General features: G+C 42.8%; 1 protein-coding gene across 2 annotated transcripts in view; it reads right to left on the reverse strand.

The window, feature by feature from the left end:
- Nucleotides 1–12,388, reverse strand: part of LOC112105531 (dual specificity tyrosine-phosphorylation-regulated kinase 1A) — a 116,729-nt gene extending 104,341 nt beyond the window's left edge. The window contains exon 1 of one of the 2 annotated variants that reach the window (XM_024198370.2): nucleotides 11,905–12,388. The gene's annotated coding sequence lies outside the window, so the exon portion shown is untranslated. Of the gene's footprint in view, nucleotides 1–11,446; nucleotides 11,477–11,904 lie in introns of those variants that run through there. The other variant, XM_024198371.2, reaches the window with a different exon arrangement.
- Between the last annotated feature and the right edge of the window lie 9,065 nt (nucleotides 12,389–21,453).

Genomic DNA, 21,453 nt, shown 5'->3' on the forward strand with positions numbered 1-21,453 from the left:
GGCAGGTTATTCCAATATGGGGTTTCTTGCACCTTCCCAGAAGCATCCAGAACTGGCCCCTCAAACAGGATACTGAGATAGATTGATCAGTGGTCTGATCTAACATGGCAATTTATGTTCCTAAATGCACAAAGCTACATTAATCCAATCATTGGGCTGCAACAGTTAAGTAAACATTTAAAAAAAAAATCAAAAGTTTGCCATATACATACATCTTTTTCTCCCTACACCAACGAAAAAATGGGTTCTTTGGCTAAACATGACATTATCTTATATTTTTACTTTCTACTTTCATTACAAAAGCAGTAGTTGAACTGATAATAAAAAGTGTTTTAAAAATATAAAGTCACTTAGAAGTAGCATTTATCTCTAAGTTATGTAGAAGAGAGAATAATTTCAAAATATAGTACTTCAATCTTGTGAACTAAAGATTAAACTTGTTACTTCATGTACCAATGTCTTGGAATAAATGGATGGTGAATAGTAGAAAACCAGAATGTTCTTAGAGGTATAGATGCTCTGTGGTAATATTTACCTGAATTGGGAAACAGGTATTGTTCTTTTAACTGAACCTAACTGTTCAGTTATGGTATAAGCCATAAGGGGCTGGTGATAAAATATAACATTTCCCCTTCAAATGCAAACAAGCTTTCCTCATTTTAGTAACTTTTTATCTTTACCATTAAGGAAATATTTTTTAAAACATGTTTAGCTTGCTGTAAATGAGAACAACTGGGCACAATGCAAATTAAGTGACATGACAGTAGGTGTTATTTTAGGTGTATTATACTCAGACTTCTATGGTGAAGCAATCTACAATCATAAATATTTCCTTGTATCTGCTGTTAAATACAAAGTAGCCCCTTGCACAAGAAATGCTTATACCCTGTGTCCCCATAGGGAAGAGCAATTAAAAAAAAAATTATATTGGTAACAGCACCAGCCACTAGAGTTAAGGTGGCTGAGCATTTCTATTCCAACAGTCTGTTTTTATATGTACAATACATTCCACACAAGGACTTTCACTAAGCTCCAAGTGTAAGAAAGGCCATGCTATGAACATGAGTGTGGCTACTTTAGCTTCACAGGGTATTGAAGGTTTGTAGGCTAAGGAAGGGGAAAAGAGAACGAAAGAGGATTCATGCGGACACTAAGGTGCAAAGGGATACTGTGCAAAACACACAGGTTGGAATGCTGCTCTACAGATCCTATGTGGACAGGACAGAAGCTCTCTCCAAAGCACCACCCTAAGACATTATCAGTGGTTTCTAGCCACACTTGCAGGTAATGAAATTTAGACGTGCTATTGCCAACGTTCTGCAAATCAGCAGACCTTCAAATACACTAGCATGCAGTCTTTTTTGTTTTATTTGAGTGGTTTTTTTAAAATATGTATTAATTCCCCGCAAAAAAAAAAAAAAAAAAACGTACATTAGGAGAATGATACGGTTGAATGAAAAAGCAGTCAAGTCAGGAAATTCTGACTGTAAACTCTTTGGGACAGGGATTGCATTTATGCTGTGTTTTATGCACCACCCAATATGATGGGAGCCAGATCCTGACTGAAGTTTCTAAGCACTATAGTAAGACAAAATAAAACAACATTAATGCATACACGGGGAAGTAGTTATGATAGAGTTTTCATATATAGTCATTATGTCTCAAACAATACAATATTACACATTTTACCTTCAACCTTGTACACACACGTAGCATTTGTAATACCATGTATCCCAGACACTGTTTGTCATATAAATGACTTTCATGAATACATACAATAAACCAAACTTATAAAACATATTGCATATTAAGTATACAGAGTAACAGTCAAAGTCTGCTGACATATATAGGCCATCCAACAATGAAATTATATTAACTTTGTAGTCAACTGACTCCCTGCTATATTGCACCTGAAAAAGTTTGTGATACTAGCTAAAAAAAAAGTGTAATACCCCATTGCAGATTCAGGGCTCTATCTTGCAAACACTAACATACAGCAACCAGTCCCACTGCTTTTAAAATGTGACCACTTGCATGTATGTAAATATCTGCAGTATCAGGCCCTAACTTCTTAAAATGCATACCATAAAAAGAGAGTGCTTATATAAAAAGTTTAAACTTGTAAAATTATATTGAACCTTTATTACAAAGAAGTTAGTATATATAAGAAAGAAAAAAGTACAAGATGCTATACCTATGCATCTGCGGTTCTAGAAAAAATAGTATATTATGTTTTATTATTCCAGAAACTGATGTGAAGAATTACACATATGGATAAGTGAATTCTCAAATGTTACATCTGATTATCATCTCCCATAACATTATCAAAGTTATCAGCATATTTCAGATGTCCAGGGTAAGTTTTCCTGTTTGTCAGTATACCATCAAATGTGTTTTTAGTTGCTAATCAGAATTTCCAATAATAAAGAAACCATAATCAACAAAACAGCCAATGAATTTCTACCACCATCACTGGATTATTTAAAAAAAAGTAAATGAAACCATTTAACACACAAATGACTGTAATCGGATTTGTATCCAACATGTATTTTGTAGTTCAGCCCTGTAAAACAACTTATATAAAAACCAAGTATCACCCATACATTATACAAAAATATAATTGGGTTCAAAAAGTTCACGGAGGATAAGTCCATCAATGGCTATTAGTCAAAATGGTCAGGGATGCACCCCACGCTGTGGGTGTCTCTAAAATCTCGGACTGCTAGAAGCTTGGACTGGACAACAAGGGATGGATTACTCAATAATTGCCCTGTTCTGTTCATTCCCTCTGAAGCATCTGACACTGGCCACTTTCCGAAGACAGAATACAGGGCTAGATGGACCACTGATTTGACCCAGAATGGTCATTCTTATGTTATGCTATTGTAACTATTTGTTTAGGTGTCATGACAAAATTTGTTGTGATAACCAGACAGACAAAACAGGGTTCTGCATGAGAAAGATTCCATGTGTTCAAGACAATGGAAAAAAATGGGCAAGTACTTAACACTTGTCTTGCCTGCCAGACAGCAGTTTTCTTCTCTTTACCATATTACTTCAGTTTGAATGGTGGTTCTCTATGTCTTTGGTCTCAGATGCTACCAATCAGCTTCCTCTACAAGGGAAATGAATGTGCACAGTTCTGATTGGCTCCTCAGCAACAGACCCTGCTATCAGAATAAACTAGAGGGTGTCTGTAGTTTACTTTGCTCTCTGAAAGACATGTGGAAACTTGTACACATGCACTGAACAGGTTTAATAATAAACAATCAATTTTAACTACAGTAGAACCTCAGAGTTATGAACACCTCTGGAATGGAGGTTGTTCATAACTCTGAACAAAATGTTCTGGTTGTTCTTTCAAAAGGTTACAACTGAACGTTGACTCAATACAGCTTTGAATCTTTACTATGCCGAAGAAAAATGCTGCCCCCCACCTCTTTTTAGTAGTTTACGTTTAACACATTATTACATTTGGGTTTTTTTTTTTTTGGGGGGGGGGGGGGGGGTCTCTGCTGCTGCCTGATTGTGTAATTCCAGTTCCAAATGAGGTGTGTGGTTGGCTGGTCAGTTCGTAACTCTGATATTTGTAACTCTGAGGTTCTACTATACTTACATTTGAACTCAGGATACCACACTCAAGGAAAGGACAAATCAGTCACTTAAAAATATTTTTTCATATAATTTTTAAAGCTTACCATGGGTTGGCTGCATTAATTCATAAAAAAATGTGTTTAATTAAACATTAACACCATTAGTATAAATTAAGATGTTGAAAATTTGATAATTTTTGCTATTTTAATTTATCCAATCATTCACTTGAATAGATTATTTCTAGGCATCTCAACTAAAATGTGCAGAAAAGTAATGCCCTCGTGCATCAATTTGTAGATTTTTCAAACTGTTGCCCCAAAGTAACAACAAATCCGATGATTAAATATTCTCTCTTTGGGGATGGGGAAACATTTCACTTTAAGGGTACATTAATTAGCCTAGTCCAGGTGTGAGCATCCCCATTGCAAAACCATACCCATTTTACTGTGTCCTCCCCATTTCTGCACTCGTCTGTGTTTGTGGCAGGGGGAGGGGGACATATCTCATGGCTCTTAATAGTGACTGTGAAATGCTCAGGGAGATTAGAGGGGCTCAATAATAAGGGGGGATTTCAACTATCCCCATATTGATTGGGTACATGTCATCTCAGAACGGGATGCAGAGATAAAGTTTCTTGACACCTTAAATGACTGCTTCTTGGAGCAGCTAGTCCTGGAACCCACAAGAGGAGAGGCAATTCTTGATTTAGTCCCAAGTGGAGCACAGGATCTGGTCCAAGAGGTGAATATAGCTGGACCGCTTTGTAATAGTGGCCATAATATTATTAAATTTAACAACCCTATGGCTGGGAAAACACCACAGCAGCCCATTGTGGCATTTAATTTCAGAAAGGGGGACTACACAAAAATGAGGAAGTTAGTTAAACAGAAATTAAAAGGTACCATGCCAAAAGTGAAATCTCTGCAAGCTGCATGGAAACTTTTTAAAGACACCATAATACAGCCTCAACTTAAACGCATACCCCAAATTTAAAAACACTGTTAAGAGAATCAAAGAAGTGCCACAGTGGCTAAACAACAAAGTAAAAGATGCAGTGAGAGACAAAAAAGGCATCTTTTAAAAAGTGGAAGTTAAATCCTAGTGAGGAAAATAGACAGAAGCATAAACTCTGGCAAATGAAGTATAAAAATATAATTAGGAAGCCCAAAAAAGAATTTGAAGAACAGCTAGCCAAAGACTCAAAAAGTAATAGCAAAAAAAATTGTAAGTATATCAGAAGCAGGAAGCCTGCTAAACAACCAGCGGAGCCACTGGACGATCAAGATGCTAAAGGAGCACTCAAGGATAAGCCCACTGCGGAGAAACAAAATGAAATCTTTGTATCTGTCTTCATGGCTGACGATGTGAGGGAGATTCCCAAACCTGAGACATTCTTTTTAGGTGACAAATCTGAAGAACTGTCCCAGATCGAAGTGTCAGAGGAGGTTTTGGAACAAATTGATAAACTAAATCCGGGGTTCCCAATTTTTTGTATTGGTGACCCCTTTCACACCTCAAACCTATGATTGCGACCTCCCCTTACAAATTAAAAACACTTTTTTTATATTTAACACTATTATAAATGCTGGAGGCAAAGCAGAGTTTGGGGGTGGAGGCTGACCGCTCGCAACCCCCCCGTGTAATAAACTTGCAACCCCTGAGGGGTCACGACCCCCAGTTTGAGAACCCCTGAACTAAACAGTAATAAGTTACCAGGACCAGATGGTATTTCACCCAAGAGTTCTGAAGGAACTCAAATGTGAAATTTCAGAACTACTAATTGTGGTTTGTAACCTATCATTTAAATCAGCTTCTGTACCAAAATGACTGGAGGATAGCTAATGTGACGCCAATTTTTAAAAAGGGCTCCAGAGGTGATCCCGGCAATTACAGGCCGGTAAGCCTGACTTCAGTACTGAGCAACCTGGTTGAAACTATAGTAAAGAACAGAACTGTCAGACACATAGATTAACATAATTTGTTGGGGATGAATCAACATGATTTTTGTAAAAGGAAATCATGCCTTACGATCTACTAGAATTCTTTGAAGGGGGTCAACAAGCATGTGGATAAGAGGGATCCAGGGGATATAATGTACTTAGATTTTCAGAAAGCCTTTAACAAGGGCCCTCACCAAAGGGTACGTCTTCACTACCCGCCATATCGGCGGGTAGCAATCGATTTATCCGGGATCGATATATCGCGTCTCGTTAAGACGCGATATATCGATCCCCGAACGTGCTCACCATCAACTCCAGAACTCCACCAGAGTGAGCGGCGGTAGCGCAGTCGACGGGGGAGCCACGGCCGTCGATCCCGCGCCGTGTGGACCCCAGGTAATTCGATCCAAGATACTTCGACTTCAGCTACGCTATTCGCGTAGCTGAAGTTGCGTATCTTGGATCGATCCCCCCCACCCCCAGCGTAGACCAGCCCAAAGGCTTTTAAGCAAAGTAAGCTATCATGGATTAAGAAGGAAGGTCCTCTCGTGGATTGGTAACTGGTTAAAATATAGGAAACAGAGGGTAGGAATAAAGGGTCAGTTTTCAGAATGGAGAGAGGAAAATAGTGCTGTCCCCCAGGGGTCTGTACGGGGACCGGTCCTATTCAACATATTCATAAATGATCTGGGAAAAGGGATAAACAGTGAGGTGACAAAATTTGCAGATGATACAAAGCTACTCAAGATAGTTAAGTCCCAAGCAGACTGTGAAGATCTACAAAAGGATCTCACAAAACTGGGTGACTGGGCAACGAAATGGCAGATGAAATTCAATGTTGATAAATGCAAAGTAATGCACATTGGAAAACATAATCCCAACTATACATATAAAATTATGGGGTCTAAATTAGCTGTTACCACTCAAGAAAGAGATCTTGGAGTCATTGTGGATAGTTCTCTGAAAACATCCACTCAATGTGCAGCAGCAGTCAAAAAAGCAAACAATGTTGGGAATCATTAAGAAAAGGATAGATAATAAGCCAAAAAATATAATATTGCCTCTGTATAAATCCAAGGTAGGCCCACATCTTGAATGCTGCATGCAGATGTGGTCAACCCATCTGAAAAAGAGATATTTTGGAATTGGAAAAGGTACAGAAAACAGCAACAAAAATTATTAGGGGTATGGAACGGCTTCCGTATGAGGAGAGATTAATAAGACTGGGACTTTTCAGCTTGGAAAAGAGACGACGAAGGCCTGGTCTACACTACGACTTTAATTCGGATTTAGCTGCGTTAATCCGAATTAACCCTTCACCCGTCCACACTACAGAGCCAGTTAATTCGAATTAAAGGGCACTTAAAATCGATTTCTGTACTCCACCTCGACGAGCGGAGTAGCGCCTAAATCGATTTTGTTAATTCGAATTAGGGTTAGTGTGGCCGCACACCACCGAATTACTGTGGTTAAATTAATGGGGTAGTGTGGCCGCACACCACCGAATTAATGTGGTTAAAAACCGAATTAATGTGCTTAGTGTGGCCGCGCACAATCGAATTTATACAACCTGTTTCCCAAATTCGAATTATCTAAATTTGGATTAATCCCGTAGTGTAGACATACCCAAAGGGGGGATATGATAGAAGTCTGTTAAATCATGACTGGTGTGGAGAAAGTAAAGAAGGAAGTCTTATTTACTCATTCTCATAACACACAAGCTAGGGGTCACTAACAAAAGTAATAGGCAGCAGGTTTAAAACAAACAAAAGGAAGTATTTTTTCACATGATGCACAGTTAATCTGTGGAACTCCTTGCCAGAGGATGTGAAGGCCAAGACTATAATATCGTTTAAAAAAGAACTAGATAAGTTCATGGAGGATAGATCCATCAATGGCTATTAGCCTGGATGGGCAGGGATGGTGTCCCTAGCCTCTGTTTGCCAGAAACTGAGAATGAGCAACAGTGTATGGATCACTTGATGATTACCTGTTCTGTTCATTCCCTCTGAGGCACCTGGCATTGGCCACTGTCGGAAGACAGGGTACTGCGATAAATGGACCTTTGGTCTAACCCAGTATGGCTGTTCTTATGTTCTCTTTGGGCTAAGATTAACGATGATTCTTTCACAGTCAATTGTGGGAGAACTTGTTTGGCCTTCATGGGAAATTATGGGAAGCCTATCAGCACTTGCGCAATTTAGCCTCCATCCTCACTGCAAAGTGGACAGGTTCCAGCCTAAGCTAAAGCAGAGCCTAAGCTTAAACCTCCTCCAAGCAACGGTATGTAGATGGGAGGTTGGGTTAAAACACAAGTGAACTCTGCAGTGAAGACTTACTGAAAGTATTGAAATATGCCTGTAATAGGAAAAGAAGTTATAAGCTGGTAAATTTTGTAAGCTGGGCTCGGGAGAGATGGAGGATCATAAAGAAAATGGAATTAAATCTTTCATCCCTAAAAGAGAAAAGATGATCCAAATAGGTTATATTTGGAGACCACTAGCGAACTGTTACATGACAGCATGTTGTACAGTTGATAATAAAGCCATTCAAGCTTTTATGGGGATGTCTACCTCACCACCTTGGGAAAAAGCGTTAATGTATTTTTAGATTGCACTTATATTCTCACTGAACGGTATAGTTAGTTGTTTCTAAAGAGTGTCCAGATCATGTTGCAAATTGTTGCATGTAATTTTTTTAAATGGCCAGTACAATATATACTAGAGAGAATTCCTCTCTCATTCCAATAACAAATGAAAAAAGAATATATTCCTCTTAACAGAATTACCTGTTTCCTTATTTTCGCAGAGATTTACAACAACAAAAATACACACCACATAATTTGGAAAGCTTTCAATAGGAAAATGGACATTCTTGTAGCAAAACACACCACAGTATATATCAAAAGGTTTGGATACGTAAAGTCTATTTAGATGAATTTATGACACAACCAAAGTCAGTCAAAAGTTAAGATTGCCCTAATACACTCCTACTCAAGAAGCAAAACAGGTGTAATACTGCTCATTTTTAAAGTGATTTATAAACCCAACCCATTTTAATCAAGTGTGTAGAGAAAAGTAATTATGATAGGTCTATAAAAATAAGTTATTCCACAATAACAGTATTCATTTGAAAAAGTTCAGAGTCTCAGAAGTGTTACAAGTTTCCCAGAATTCGCACAAAATAGAAAGATACCAAAAGCATTTAGGGTTTCATTATGGAGAAATAATTTTCCAAATGGTCATCTTTTAAAAATCTGTGTCATTTAAGTTATACAAAGGCTAAAAACCCACTGAAACTGCACTAATATGTTAAATTGTTTGTAAATCCAATTTTCAATAGTTGCTTTCAAGTTTGAGCGCTTATGTGCCTACTTTCAGGTAAAGACAGACCATAACAGTTATGAACACCTCAAAATAAGAGCTTTTAAAAGGAAAATTCAGTCACGCTATAGCACCATTTAATAGAGAAGCATTTGTGTTTTAGCTCACTACCCAGGTTCTTCTATTAAGAGAAATGTAGCTATAAAGCCCTGGCTTAACAGATAAAAAGTATGTTTTCCAGTTAAGTTAGCTGAACATGATTGAAAAGCCCCGCTGAACATGAAGCTGTTTAGGTAGAATGCTACAACAGAACCAGTTAGCAGTTTCAAATGTGTTAGCCTGCATCTTAAAGAGTATAAGGAGAGCTTTTCAATCTTGTTACTCTAACTCAGGGGTCGGCAACCTCTGGCACATGGCTTGCCAGGGTAAGCACCCTGGCGGGCCGGGCCAGTTTGTTTACCTGCCGCGTCTGCAGGTTCGGCCAATCGCGGCTCTTACTGGCCGGGGTTCGCCACTCCAGGCCAATGGGGGAGGCGGGAAGCTGCGGCCAGCACATCCCTCGGCCCGCGCCGCTTCCTGCAGCCCCCATTGGCCTGGAGCGGCGAACCGCGGCCAGTCAGAGCCGCGATCGGCCGAACCTGCGGACACGGCAGGTAAACAAACTGGCCCGGCCCGCCAGGGTGCTTACCCTGGCAAGCCGCGTGCCAGAGGTTGCCGACCCCTGTGCTAACTCATTTGAGTTAACATGATAGACACCTCACCACTCTTTGGCTATTAAGACAGTCTAGAGGTTTTAACTCAGTTACAAGTTTCTCTCTAAGCCCTTTTCTAGACTAAGATTTAAAGATGAGGTACTAGCATGTGTTAGAAAACACATGCTGACTTTTTAAAAGTCTAGTCTAGACAAGTTACAATGCCTTAATACATGCTAAACTGGTCAAGTTAGTGCACCTTGTCTAGACTATTAGCTAACGTGCTAACATCTACACAGAGCCCAAAACTTTCAAAAATGCTTAACAGACCACATCATTACACCTTCCATATAGAGTGAATACTATCTACAAGTCACTGGACTTTTTTTGAAGCACAAGTATCGGAGAAATCTCTTTGCCGCCACTACTACTTGCTAAAACCATCCTCATTCACTCCTCTTTCCCTCAAGTTGCCGACCCTAACAAAACCAAAATGATAAGTTCTAAACCTAGACAAATCTCATTTCAGGAACTATAATACTGTTACTGACATAACAAATTGTGTCCTACCATACTTTTCCTTAGCCTGGAAACAATATCAAAGCACTTTCATTTAGTAAACACTTGCACAGTTACTAGGAATAGGGAACTGTCCTTTTTAGTAAGATTATAAAAGCAATAGCTCTCTCATATTCAACTCCTAAACCAGATGCATTAACTTTACACATTAACTTCAAGACACATGCATGAAGCGATGTTAAGCTTCAGATACTTGTGCTAAATATGCCAAAAAAATTAATGGAAAGAAAACATAAACCTAACGCACCATATATGTTAATGACTTTAAAGCTCAAATACAAAGAACACCCTAGTTGTAGATACCTCATATGAACTGATGACACCAAGGACAGTCTACAGAATAGTTTATTTACAAAGTTCACTAAATATATGAAAAACAGTAGTCAACAGACAGATAACATCTAACATTCAAATACTGCAATGAAATTACTAATACATCACACCCAAAAGAGTATAATTATTTCAACAGTATTCAGCAATTACAAAAAAACCGTTAATGTTTTATGAGAATAATTCAGGATTATGCCTTCTTCATTTGGAATAAAATAAAGAAACTGATGACACAACACAGAGATATCAATACAATGATAAAATAGCTAACTTCTACTTGTATAGAACTTTGGAACACTGTCCACATAAAAGAAGTGTTCCAAGAAGAAGTGGGTATTCACCCACGAAAGCTCATGCTCTTATACGTCTGTTAGTCTATAAAGTGCCACAGGACTCTTTGCTGCTTTTATAAAAGTGACGGTAATCCTTGCAAGTGTTTAGAAACACAAGCTAATAGCACATCATCACTAGGATGAAAAGAAGTGTTGTAAAAAAATATTTTATGCTTGTTGATTTTTTGTAGACAGATCTCCTGTGTTTATTAACTAAAAAAAGACAGATCTGTTTGATTTTTTTCTCTCTTGACTGGGGAATAATGGGAGAACTAAGCAGCACCAGCATTCAAGACTCTGGATCAAAGAATCCTTACATAGTCCTTGGAAAGACTAAACTGGAAACTTCAAAGTTGATTAAGAGTCAGAAACACATCAATATTGGAATGTCTAATTACAGTACCTGAGTTGTGTTTGGGGGCTTTGTTTGTTAGAGAAAGAGCTGCTTTACAGCAAAAACATTCAATATATGAAGTGGATAATGTGTGTTCTAGTTTCTTTACCAACACAGAGCAAAATCCCTAAAAGATTGCAGTTAGCTGTCTAACAACTGGAAGATATGCACTCTGTGGGTGCCCCAGAATGACAGTAACGTGACACAAGTATTCCCACCACCCCCACCTCCAACTTCCACACCTGCCATGGAAGTCACTTACCCGAGTGCAGACGGGGCACCTCAACCCACCACCACAACAGGTGCCTGCTCTGTTAAACTTCTGACTCCTTCCCCCGGCCTTGGGGGCTGCGGGAGAGTCCGACACCTCCCACCTATCGTAAGGTCAGAGCCGGAGAGTCCTGCCAGCCCCTTCCCTCTGCACAGTCGGGATCATCTCCCTGCTCTCCCAGCCCCGGGACCGGAGCGATCCCCTCCGACAAGAGCAGCCTGTCCTGAGCACTGGGGCCCGCCACCTTCACGTCAGGGAGAAAAGGGTGTTGCGGCCGCCCGGCCGGTCCCACCTTCCCCTGGGCTGCGCGGGTGCAGCGGGCCCCGGCCCGGCAGGCTGGGGCGGGGACTCCCCGGGCCCCTCTCTCTAAGATGGCAGCGGGGCTGTCCCCACGCCGAGGGGATGGCATTAGCTGGCCTGGTGCGAGAGGCCCCGGCCAGGACACTTACCCGTGGGAGTTGGGGGTGGCCACTGCTCTCCTGCCCGGCTGCCGTGGGGGGCCCGATCCCGGCAGAGGCCTCCTCTCTCGAGCTCCGGGGAGGCGGCGGCTGGGTACAGCGCTTCCCCCGCTTCGGCCGGGGGCCCCGGCACCGCAGCGCCTCCGCTCCGCAGTCCAGCCGCCCTCGGGCCCCGGTGTGGTGCGGGGCCCCGGCGGGAGCCCGCAGCGCGCCTCCCTCTCGCGGGGAGTCGGGCGGGGGGGCCCGGCCCGGCGGGCGGATCCGCGGCGCTTCCTGGCCGGGCAGATTTTCTATCGCTCACAAAATGGCGCGCGTTCCAAACCTGCGCAGCGACCGGCGGCGGCAGCGGGGCCCGGACGCGGCGGCGGCCTGAGCCCCGGCCAGGCAGAGCGGAGACAGCCGCGAGAGCGAGCGAGCGGGGGGAGCGCAGCGCCGAACCGAGCCCCCGGGAACTCCTCGCTCACTTGCCCGCTCGCTCCCCCCTCCCCCCCCGCTCCTCCCCCTCCCCCCTTCCGAGCCGGCTTCTCCAGGGCTGTACTCCGGACCGCTCCTTGCTGCGCCCGCCCGCCCGCGCTGCCGCCTCCCCCTCGCCCCCTCCCTGCTGTCCCTGGGCCCGCGAGGGGTGAAGCCCCCAAAACCCGCGAGGACAATTTCCTGGGCAAAATTATAATTCGGGCGGGAAGGGAAATTATTTGAAAAAAAAAAAACCCCAACTGACAAAATGGCGACGGGACAAGCCTGTTACTATGGCAACTGTCAATCACGCCGCGAGGCGCCCCGCCCCCGAGGCGGGAGGCCGCTCTGACGTGGTGAAGGGGGAGAAATGGGCGAAGGAGGGGCTTGGTTTCCTTGGCAACTGGTGCTTCTCTTCCTCCCTCCCCTGTTCCACCATGGTGTGACGTTATAAACTCAGAGGTGCCGCCGCAGCGGGGGTCGTCCATGGCCCGGGGCCGCCGAGCCTGCGGCGGGGAGGGGGCGCGCGCCCCCCTGGGCTTGGCTGCGCGGGAGCGCCAGGCTTTATCCCCAGCGCGCAGCGGCGGGAGGTGCCGCCTCTCTGCTTCCCCTGGGCCTGAGCCAGCGGGATCTGGCGCATGAGCGGCAGCAGGCAGGAGCCGCGCTCACCCCCTTCCCGCAGCAGGCAAAGAAATTTCTAGTGTTCAGTCGTGGAGCGAACCCCTTCCACGCGTTACGGGAGGACAAGCTGAGGCGCAGCGCTGCCTGCCTGGATCTGCAGGCAGCTCCAGTACCTCTGCTGCCGGGCTAAGCTTGCAGACTTAAGCTGGAGGAATGGCAACGGCAGCTATTAAGAAACCTACAGAGACAAAAAAAAAAAAAAAAAAAGCCATGAGCAATAATGGGCGGCAGCCCTGCCGCTAGCTACTAGGGAGGAGACCCCACATGGAGATTAGAAGGAAAAGGTAGCAGACCCGCAACTTTGCAGCGCCCACAAGGCTTAGCATGCAGAGAACCTAACCCCTCTATCACTGTGTGTAGCCAGCAAGCTTAGGGTAAGATAAGGTCCTCCAGAGACAGCACCTGTTGGAGATCCAGGCTCCTCCTCTTTTCCTGCAAGGGGAGTTAGGATCTTACTGAGGCATTTTTCTGCACAAGGTAGTTCCTACATATTGTTCCAGGCTTTGGCTAGTAGGTTTAGCTCCCCAGCAGTATACACAGAAAATTTTACCAGCTATTCTGGCTTGTGAGTGGATCAGTATAAGGGCGAGATTGGGGGTGGGGAGGAAAGAGATATTAGATAGCAAAAGTAGGATACTGGGAGAAAGATCAGTGGGGAGGAGAAAATGTTAGAAAAGGTAGATAGGATGTAGGGAATAAAGAAAATGGATTAAAAGGTTGGATTGAGAGAAGGAAATACACATTGAAGACAGACCAAAAAAAATTTTTTTTTCAGAGGGTCTAGTCCTTAGGGACTGTCAGGGCCGGCTCCAGGCACCAGCTTAACAAGCAGGTGCTTGGGGTGGCCAAGGGAGAGGGGTGGCAGGTCCCTCACTCCTAGGAGCGAAGGACCTGCCGCTGAACTGCTGTCGCTGATCCTGGCTTTTTTTTTTTTTTTTTTTGCTTGGGGCAGCAGAAATGCTGGAGACAGCCCTGGGACTGTAAAGCTTCAATTTGGCAGCCACACTACAGATGGTATATTTAGTGTTTATTGCAAGGGTGCCATACACATTCTTTAAAGAGGCCTGAATACTACTTTTAGTTTTGGCTCAGGGTCTAAATTTAGTTCTACATACTACTCTAAATCTACTGTGGAATTCCCAATCATCTTACTGGGAGGCTTGCACAAATATCAGCAGTAGAATATGGCCTTTACTACCTTGACTTAAATAATTAAAAGTTTAAGTCACATACAGCATCACTGAGGGGAAATTCTTCTCCTGTTTAGGACCAGTTAGTGCTATTTGTTTCCTTCTATTTCCTCTTCCTTGTACTCTATTTTGTGTCTCCTCTCAATGTTTTCTGCCTCTGGGTCTCTTTTTACAGTGTCTGATGTGCAACAATTCCCAATTCCCACCATATAGTTTCACTCCTACACCATTTTTCATCTCATCTGAAACAAGATCAACAATTAAATAGAGACATATAAAATGTCATTGTTTGATATGAGTATTAATACACAGATTAACATGGACAGGAACTTCACACTTCTCCAAGCCATTGTTTCAGGCTGCTTGCACATTCAGGAAAACAGCACTACATTTACTCTCAGTTTCTATTTGAAAGATTACATTTGCAACCATGAAAGCTAGAATTTTTTAATGAAAGTTTAGATTCTGCAGAATCTGAACATACCATGTAGCTCACATGAGATACCAAGCAAGCTGAATTTTTAACACTTAATGCCACCCCTTTGGCATGGAGAGCACAACAAAGGTCTACAATGTAGCTGTTGTACTGCATGCGGTATCACTTGCTGCTACTGGCAGACTCCTGGTGGTCTTGCTGCAGCACACAGGATGCAACAGGCACTAGAGGAAGCAGAAGTAGATACCAGGAATAGAGGCTTCTGCAAGGCTGACTCAGAGACAAGATATGGGGCCCCTATACATGCTGCCTTCAGGCACAGTCCTTCCCTACTGCCGCTTCACCAGGCTTAGCAACGGGCAGGGGATGGAAGTGCTAAACTGAGATGTTGGCTAGAGAAGGGTTTCTGAATATGCAGGAGGGTGAGGGTGAATTTCTGAGACACGAGAAAGAAAGGTGGGATGGGGAGGAATTCTGAACTTGGGACTAGTCAGGGAGGATGGTTATGGTGAGGGCAGAGGATTTGGTACATGGGAGAAAGGAGGCGTCTGAGCTAGGGATTCTGACGGAGGTGGAGTTGTGAGGGAGTAGCAGGTTTGAGCCAGGGTGAAGGAAGGCTATCAGGAAGTAGAAGGGCTTTCAGCAGCGGGGAGGATAAGCAGGGGAGAGGGTTCTGAGCAGTAGGTAAAAGGGGAAAACAGAGGGCAGGGAGAGGAAGGGTGAGCCTGGGGGAGATCAGGCTGGAAAGAAATAAATAGTTAAGGGAACTTGGATGTTCTTAATTGAAAGGGAAATGGCTATGAGATGGGTGAATGAGTTGAACTGGTGAATAAGTGTGTGTGTGCGCACAATAAGCAGGGATCACAATCTCCCTCACCCTTATTTTTCACCAAGGCACAAAAGGAGACATTCATTTCTTCCACCCTGCTCTTGGTTATAATGTCACCCAGTTTTTCATTAGGAACTAAGGTGATGGAGAGGAAAGAAAAGGATGCTCCCACTTTCAACTTGTCCCCAACCTCCCTTATCCCCCACCAAAAGCCATTCAGGGACATGCTCACTAGTGTGCTAGTTTTACACTTTGAAAAAAATCTAATGAATTTGTGGGAAGGGAGAGAGTTGCAGATCACATGTTACCTGATAGAGAATGAAAATGCTTTAAAAAAAAAAAAAAAAACACACACACCACACATTTTTTTTAATATAGAGGGAGCCCATGATGCTGTACAGAAGACTCCAGTCCACAAAAAAGAAAACCCAGAGGAGGGGTAGGTTTGGGAAACACTATGGTATCTGTAGTCCCACCACTGATTTTGGGCACCAGCCACCCCTCATACTCTACAAAAGAAAAAAAAAGGTGAAGTCGGGAAAGACAAGATGTAACAAGTTAAATTTCTAAAACATAAATAGCATGGATGTACGTACAATTAAATAGTGCTCAGTAAACAGCGTTCAACCGTTGTATTCCTTTAAATCAGGGGTAGGCAACCTCTGGCACATGTGCCGAAGGCGGCACGCGAGCTGGAAGTTGCTTGGATCATATTCAATAGCTGGCTCCAAGTTCTTTTCTGCCCTCATTGCAGTTATTATTGGCAGGCAGAGCAGGCTCATCCAAAGGGGACCCCTCTTGTAGGCCCTGTGCCCTTGGTAGCTTAGAGGAAGGGACTTGCTTTCTGGACAGGGACTTTGATTCTGAAATTGTTGGTAAAAACCTGGAGTCCTGGCTGAGGAATATGCCAAACAATTTTCCTCAGAGAATATTAAGGCATTAGAAAAGACAGCATAATCCAGGGGTAGCAACCTATGGCACGCGTGCCAAAGGCGCCACATGAGCTAATTTTCAGTGGCACTCACACTGTCCTGGTCACTGGTCTGGGGGGCTCTGCATTTTAATTTAATTTTAAATGAAGCTTCTTAAACATTTTAAAAACCTTATGTACTTTACATACAACAATAGTTTAGTTATATATTATAGACATAGAAAGAGGCCTTCTAAAAATGTATCACTGGCATGCGAAACCTTAGAGTCAATAAATGAAGACTCGGCACACCACTTCTGAAAGGTTGCCGACCCCTGCTTTAAATTGTAGCACTGGTATTTATTATGTCTAGTAGACTTAGGCCTTGTCTTCACAAGAAAGTTGTACCACTAACTTAAATCAGTTAAATTGGGAGGAGGGTAGCATGGGAATGAGAAAACCATGAGGTAGTTGGAGGCTGTGTATGTTTATAGGCTAGAGAGGGAGGTAGAACTTGACAAGGAAGGGAGAGATTGATTATAGTGGAAGAGAGGATATAAATAAATTTTTGGAGGTCAGGCTATGTAACACGTCCCAAGTAGGTTGGGATTGAGGGGAGCCTGCCTCTGTCAATACGTTTGGTGAGTGCAGAGGAAGGCGTCTGTGTGCAAGAGAAGATTCTTGGGAGTTTGCATGTGTTTAGCATTTGCTCAAACTTGAAAGCCAGGCAGTGGTGCATCTGTGAGATTGGGGGGAGGGGCATGAAGCAGAAGTGAGCATTAGTTGGGATAAAAAAGAAGAATGCATGACAGTTTATAGTGGGAGAGGTAGGACAGTATACGAGAGAGAAGATGACAGTGGGAAGCGTACAGAGAAATTGAGAATGTGGAATACAAAACAGGAAAGGAGCCATATTTTTATGTCACAGTTTGGGTGAAACCATTGAAGCTGGTGGGTGCAACAGCAGACCCTCATTCAGAATAAATGAGGAAAGCAGCTAAGCTCCTTTTGGAGTAAGATACCTGAAATATGAGCCACCTCAAAAAAAAAAAAAAAACCACACCACCACCACCACACACAGGACTCATGGCAAGGAGCTGTGCTAGGAGAGCAAACACAGGGGGCTGGGTATTGTTTGGTAGAGCTTTGTGCATGCACACAAATGTGTATGAATAGGAGAAACATTGCAAAGGCAAACAGAGGAGGAAGCACCAGACATAGCACTTGTAACAAGCCTGTGAACTTGTAATGGGACAGTGAGAACAAAGCTATGAGGGGACTTTTGGGCAGAGTGCTAGCTGGAAAGGGCCTTGAAACTCTGAGCAAAGAGACTTCCTCCTGTTTGAGTCTTACTTTGTTCAGGGAAACAGGACTTGTTCATTTACAAGATTGCAATATCAATTTCTCCTAACAGAAACAACCTGCAAGACGCTGAATATAAAACACAAGAAAGTTGGAGGGGAAAAAAAATTGTCCTGCAAAAACAGAAGTGATGAAGATAAACAAACTGAAAGGGACACAAGAAAAGATAAGACAGCTGAGAAAAAGGAAATATGGAGCTGGGGACAAGGGGAAAAACAAATAAGATTTTTTTTTGTAAGTTCTTAATACAAAGAGTAGATGTAAAAGTATGTAATAGCAAGAATTTAATTAAAAATGGGATCATCTGTGCTGGGGATGGAAGATTTCCCTATAAACAGCCCTGGCTGGTTATCCTGTCTCCCTCCTATTTTTGTCTTTAGGTTGACCACAACTCTCCTTCATCAAACTCTCACTTTGAAATGTATTGTTGACATGTGTGAAACCACAAAGCTACTGTTGTGGGTTCAGAAAAATTGGAAATGCTAAATGTATCACAATTTTAATAAGTTTCTTTTAACTGTCTTTGTATTTGTAACATGGACAATATTTGAAATCCATATGAGTATCCATACAAGTCTGGTGGGGTTGTTATACATGAAACTTTTCTATAAAAAAGAACCCACCATCTGTGTAAGATTCCAACTTCTTAGCACAAGATTGAGACAGGGGCATTCTACCAATGTATTTGACCCTTGAAGGCAGCAGTAGGGGATAGCCATTGTGCCCATTCCCCTGCTGTGTATAAATATTACCATCTAAACATTCCAGTTAGTTACTTAATTGTAGTCAGCAAAGGAACTCTCCACAGAAGACTGCACCTCTTTAGTCTTCATCACATCAGGAATCTAGCAATACTTTCTGGGTTTCACTTACTATTCCTCAACTTCTAGTCAGGTCTGGTTTATAAATATGAAGCCTTTGCCGCCTGTGGTTCAGCACATTGCTGTAGAGCTTGAGCATCTTTTTTTTTTTTTTTTTTTTTTTTTAAAAAGCCTGTCTCAGTGCCTGTTTTCCTGGGTATTTTGGCACCACTAGTCTTTTCTGCCTATGACTTGCTTTAGCCTGTTCTCTTCCCCTCCCTCCAGCTCCTCAGCACTGTTGCAGTGTTTTCATTAGTTTCACAGCCAGCACTGTTTTTGTTTCAAGGCATTCCAGCACCAAAATCTGGAGGACAATTTGATGGCTCGTGGTTCAGCACCTCTGTCCACATTCTGCACTTGTTTGGTCCATTGTCTGGTCCATTCTTCTTTTAACCCAAATGAGCTTCTGTTTTTCCTCTCCTTTATTTTGAGTATGGCATCCCAGGAGAAAGGAAGAATTCTCCCTCGCTGATGTTTGACACCATTAAGCAAAGTGTTTCAGACTGATGACTATGTTAATTGCATCATCTGCCTGATATTTGCAATGGTGCCACCCCACACGAAGAAACAAGCACCGCCAAACTTGTTAAGGCACCCTAGAGAGACTTCTGTAAGTTTAGTGTAAAGTTAATCTGCATACACAAATGGGATAGCTCAGTGGTTTGAGCCTTAGCCTGCTAAACCCAGGGTTGTGAGTTCAATCCTTGAGGGGGCCATTTAGGGATCTGGGGCAAAAAAGTCTGTCCGGGATGGTACTTGGTCCTGCTATGAAGGCAGGGGACTGGACTCAATGACCTTCCCTTCCAGTTCTAGATTCTATGAATACAAGAAGCTGAAGCACTATGGAAGAGCCAGCTTTCCCTTATACACCTCTGACTCCAAGCTGCTCCATAACCAAGCCTCTGTATTTTTCCTTTCTGCTATTACAGGCTCAAAGCAGAAAAGGAAAAAAAGAAGTGATTCTGGCTGTTGATATATTCTCAGCAACCTGACCTGGTCACTCCTGGACCTCCATCAGGCAGCCATGAAGATCACAGTAAGGAGGTGTTTCTCACCCTGCTTTGGCAGGGGTGGGATCTGTTGAAGCCTTTTTTTGTTTTGGGAGGTGGGGGCAGCTTGCACACCAAGGCAGATGCTCAGACCCTGGAACTCAGTACTCCCAGCATTGGAAACTTTGGCTTGAAAGCTGGTATCCTCATTATAAAGGGCATTTAGGACATCAACTCAGACAGCATCGGGCTTCCTGAAGCCCTTTTGAAACACCAGACCACCTCGTTGCTTAGACAGCTGGAGAACTATTCAAGTAGATGCAGACTGAAGAAGGCTGCTATGTGGACTCAGATGAGCCAGAAGTTTCTTATGATACCACCCTATCTCCCAGTGAGAATATGGTAGAAAGAGAGGGTTCAGAGACTGGTGACAATAATTAAAGACATGGCAAGACAATCTCCCTTTATATGGACAAATACATTGGAATCATCATGTAGAGAGAACTACAGATGAGGACACAATAGGGATATCCAAAATAATGAATGGTATATAAAAAAAAACTCAAGCCAGGCATTCCTGTTTCCTTGTTTTTATAAAAGACTGAGAGGGTATTTAAGGATTTAAAACTGATACAGGGAAACTTTTTGAAAACAATGCATAATTACCCCAGGAAACTCATTGCTATAGGATATCACTGAGGGCAGAAATTTAATAGGAATCACAAAGAGGACTAGACATTTATGAGAACATTCACAGTTATATTGATCTAATGTATTATATCCTTTATGGCTTTTTTCTAAATCTTCATGTTTCAGGGCATGTGCCAATTTCTAACTTACCCCAGGGCAGATTCCATAATTGCCTACTTGGAGGATGAAATCTTGATCTTCCTCCAAAGCATCTGGTACTGAAGTCATTGTAGGAGAGAGGTTATTGAGTTACATTGACTATTGGTCTACTCGCTATTGCAATTCGTATGTTCTCATTTGCTAGTTTTTACTTATGTACTTGATTTTACTCACTGGCTCATTTGTTTTCCTCTAGTTGTGGGCACATTCTACAGGCTTGTATATTATGCCTGATGCTAAGTTTATCACACTCAGGTTCCCAGAATACTGTACCCTACAAACCAGTCTCAGGATCTTGCTTCTCTCCCCCACACCAGTCCCAGCATATCAGAACACAAGAAGTTTACCTCATATACCTGATTTGAGAATTTCTGTTCACTCAGACTACATTTCCATGTAGTTTGAGGTGATGAAATTGCAAGGTGGAAAATGCTTCCAATTTCACCCAAGACAACTTCCAGGACAGCTTTTTAGTGTCCCCAGTCCAAGACTTTTCCTACCTGGTCCTAGACTCTAAGAAGCCCACGAACATTATTTAGGAGAATCATATTGTCAGTCTGCACCATTTCTGGATTCAGCCCAAGTCTATTAGAGCAGACATGAGTGGTTCAGGAGTTAAGTAAAGCATAGCTCCATAGGCATGATTCCACCTACCCTCTACCACCTAGCGTCAAAACCAGAGATACTCACATAGCTGCTGCACCTCATGTAATCACGTACCATTAACTGGCAGTTTTGCTTCATATGCCCTAGTCTTCCATTTAAACCAAATGGGAGGACATACACTCTGAGAGCCCTCATCCAGTGACCCCTTTGGTGAAAAGCCATGTCTCTGTTTTTTTCCCTTTTGAACACCAAGCTCCTTTCACCACCAGCAGTGGTGGCTCTTTCATCTATTCAGGACTTAATGTTTCTACTCTGAGATGTTACAATCTAGAGCACTCATTGGGCCATTCAAATAGTCTGTCTTCCACACATCCT

This window comes from Terrapene carolina, unplaced genomic scaffold (genome assembly GCF_002925995.2).
Source record: "Terrapene carolina triunguis isolate 2854851 unplaced genomic scaffold, T_m_triunguis-2.0 Scaffold31, whole genome shotgun sequence".
In the NCBI taxonomy this organism is placed as follows: domain Eukaryota; kingdom Metazoa; phylum Chordata; order Testudines; family Emydidae; genus Terrapene; species Terrapene triunguis.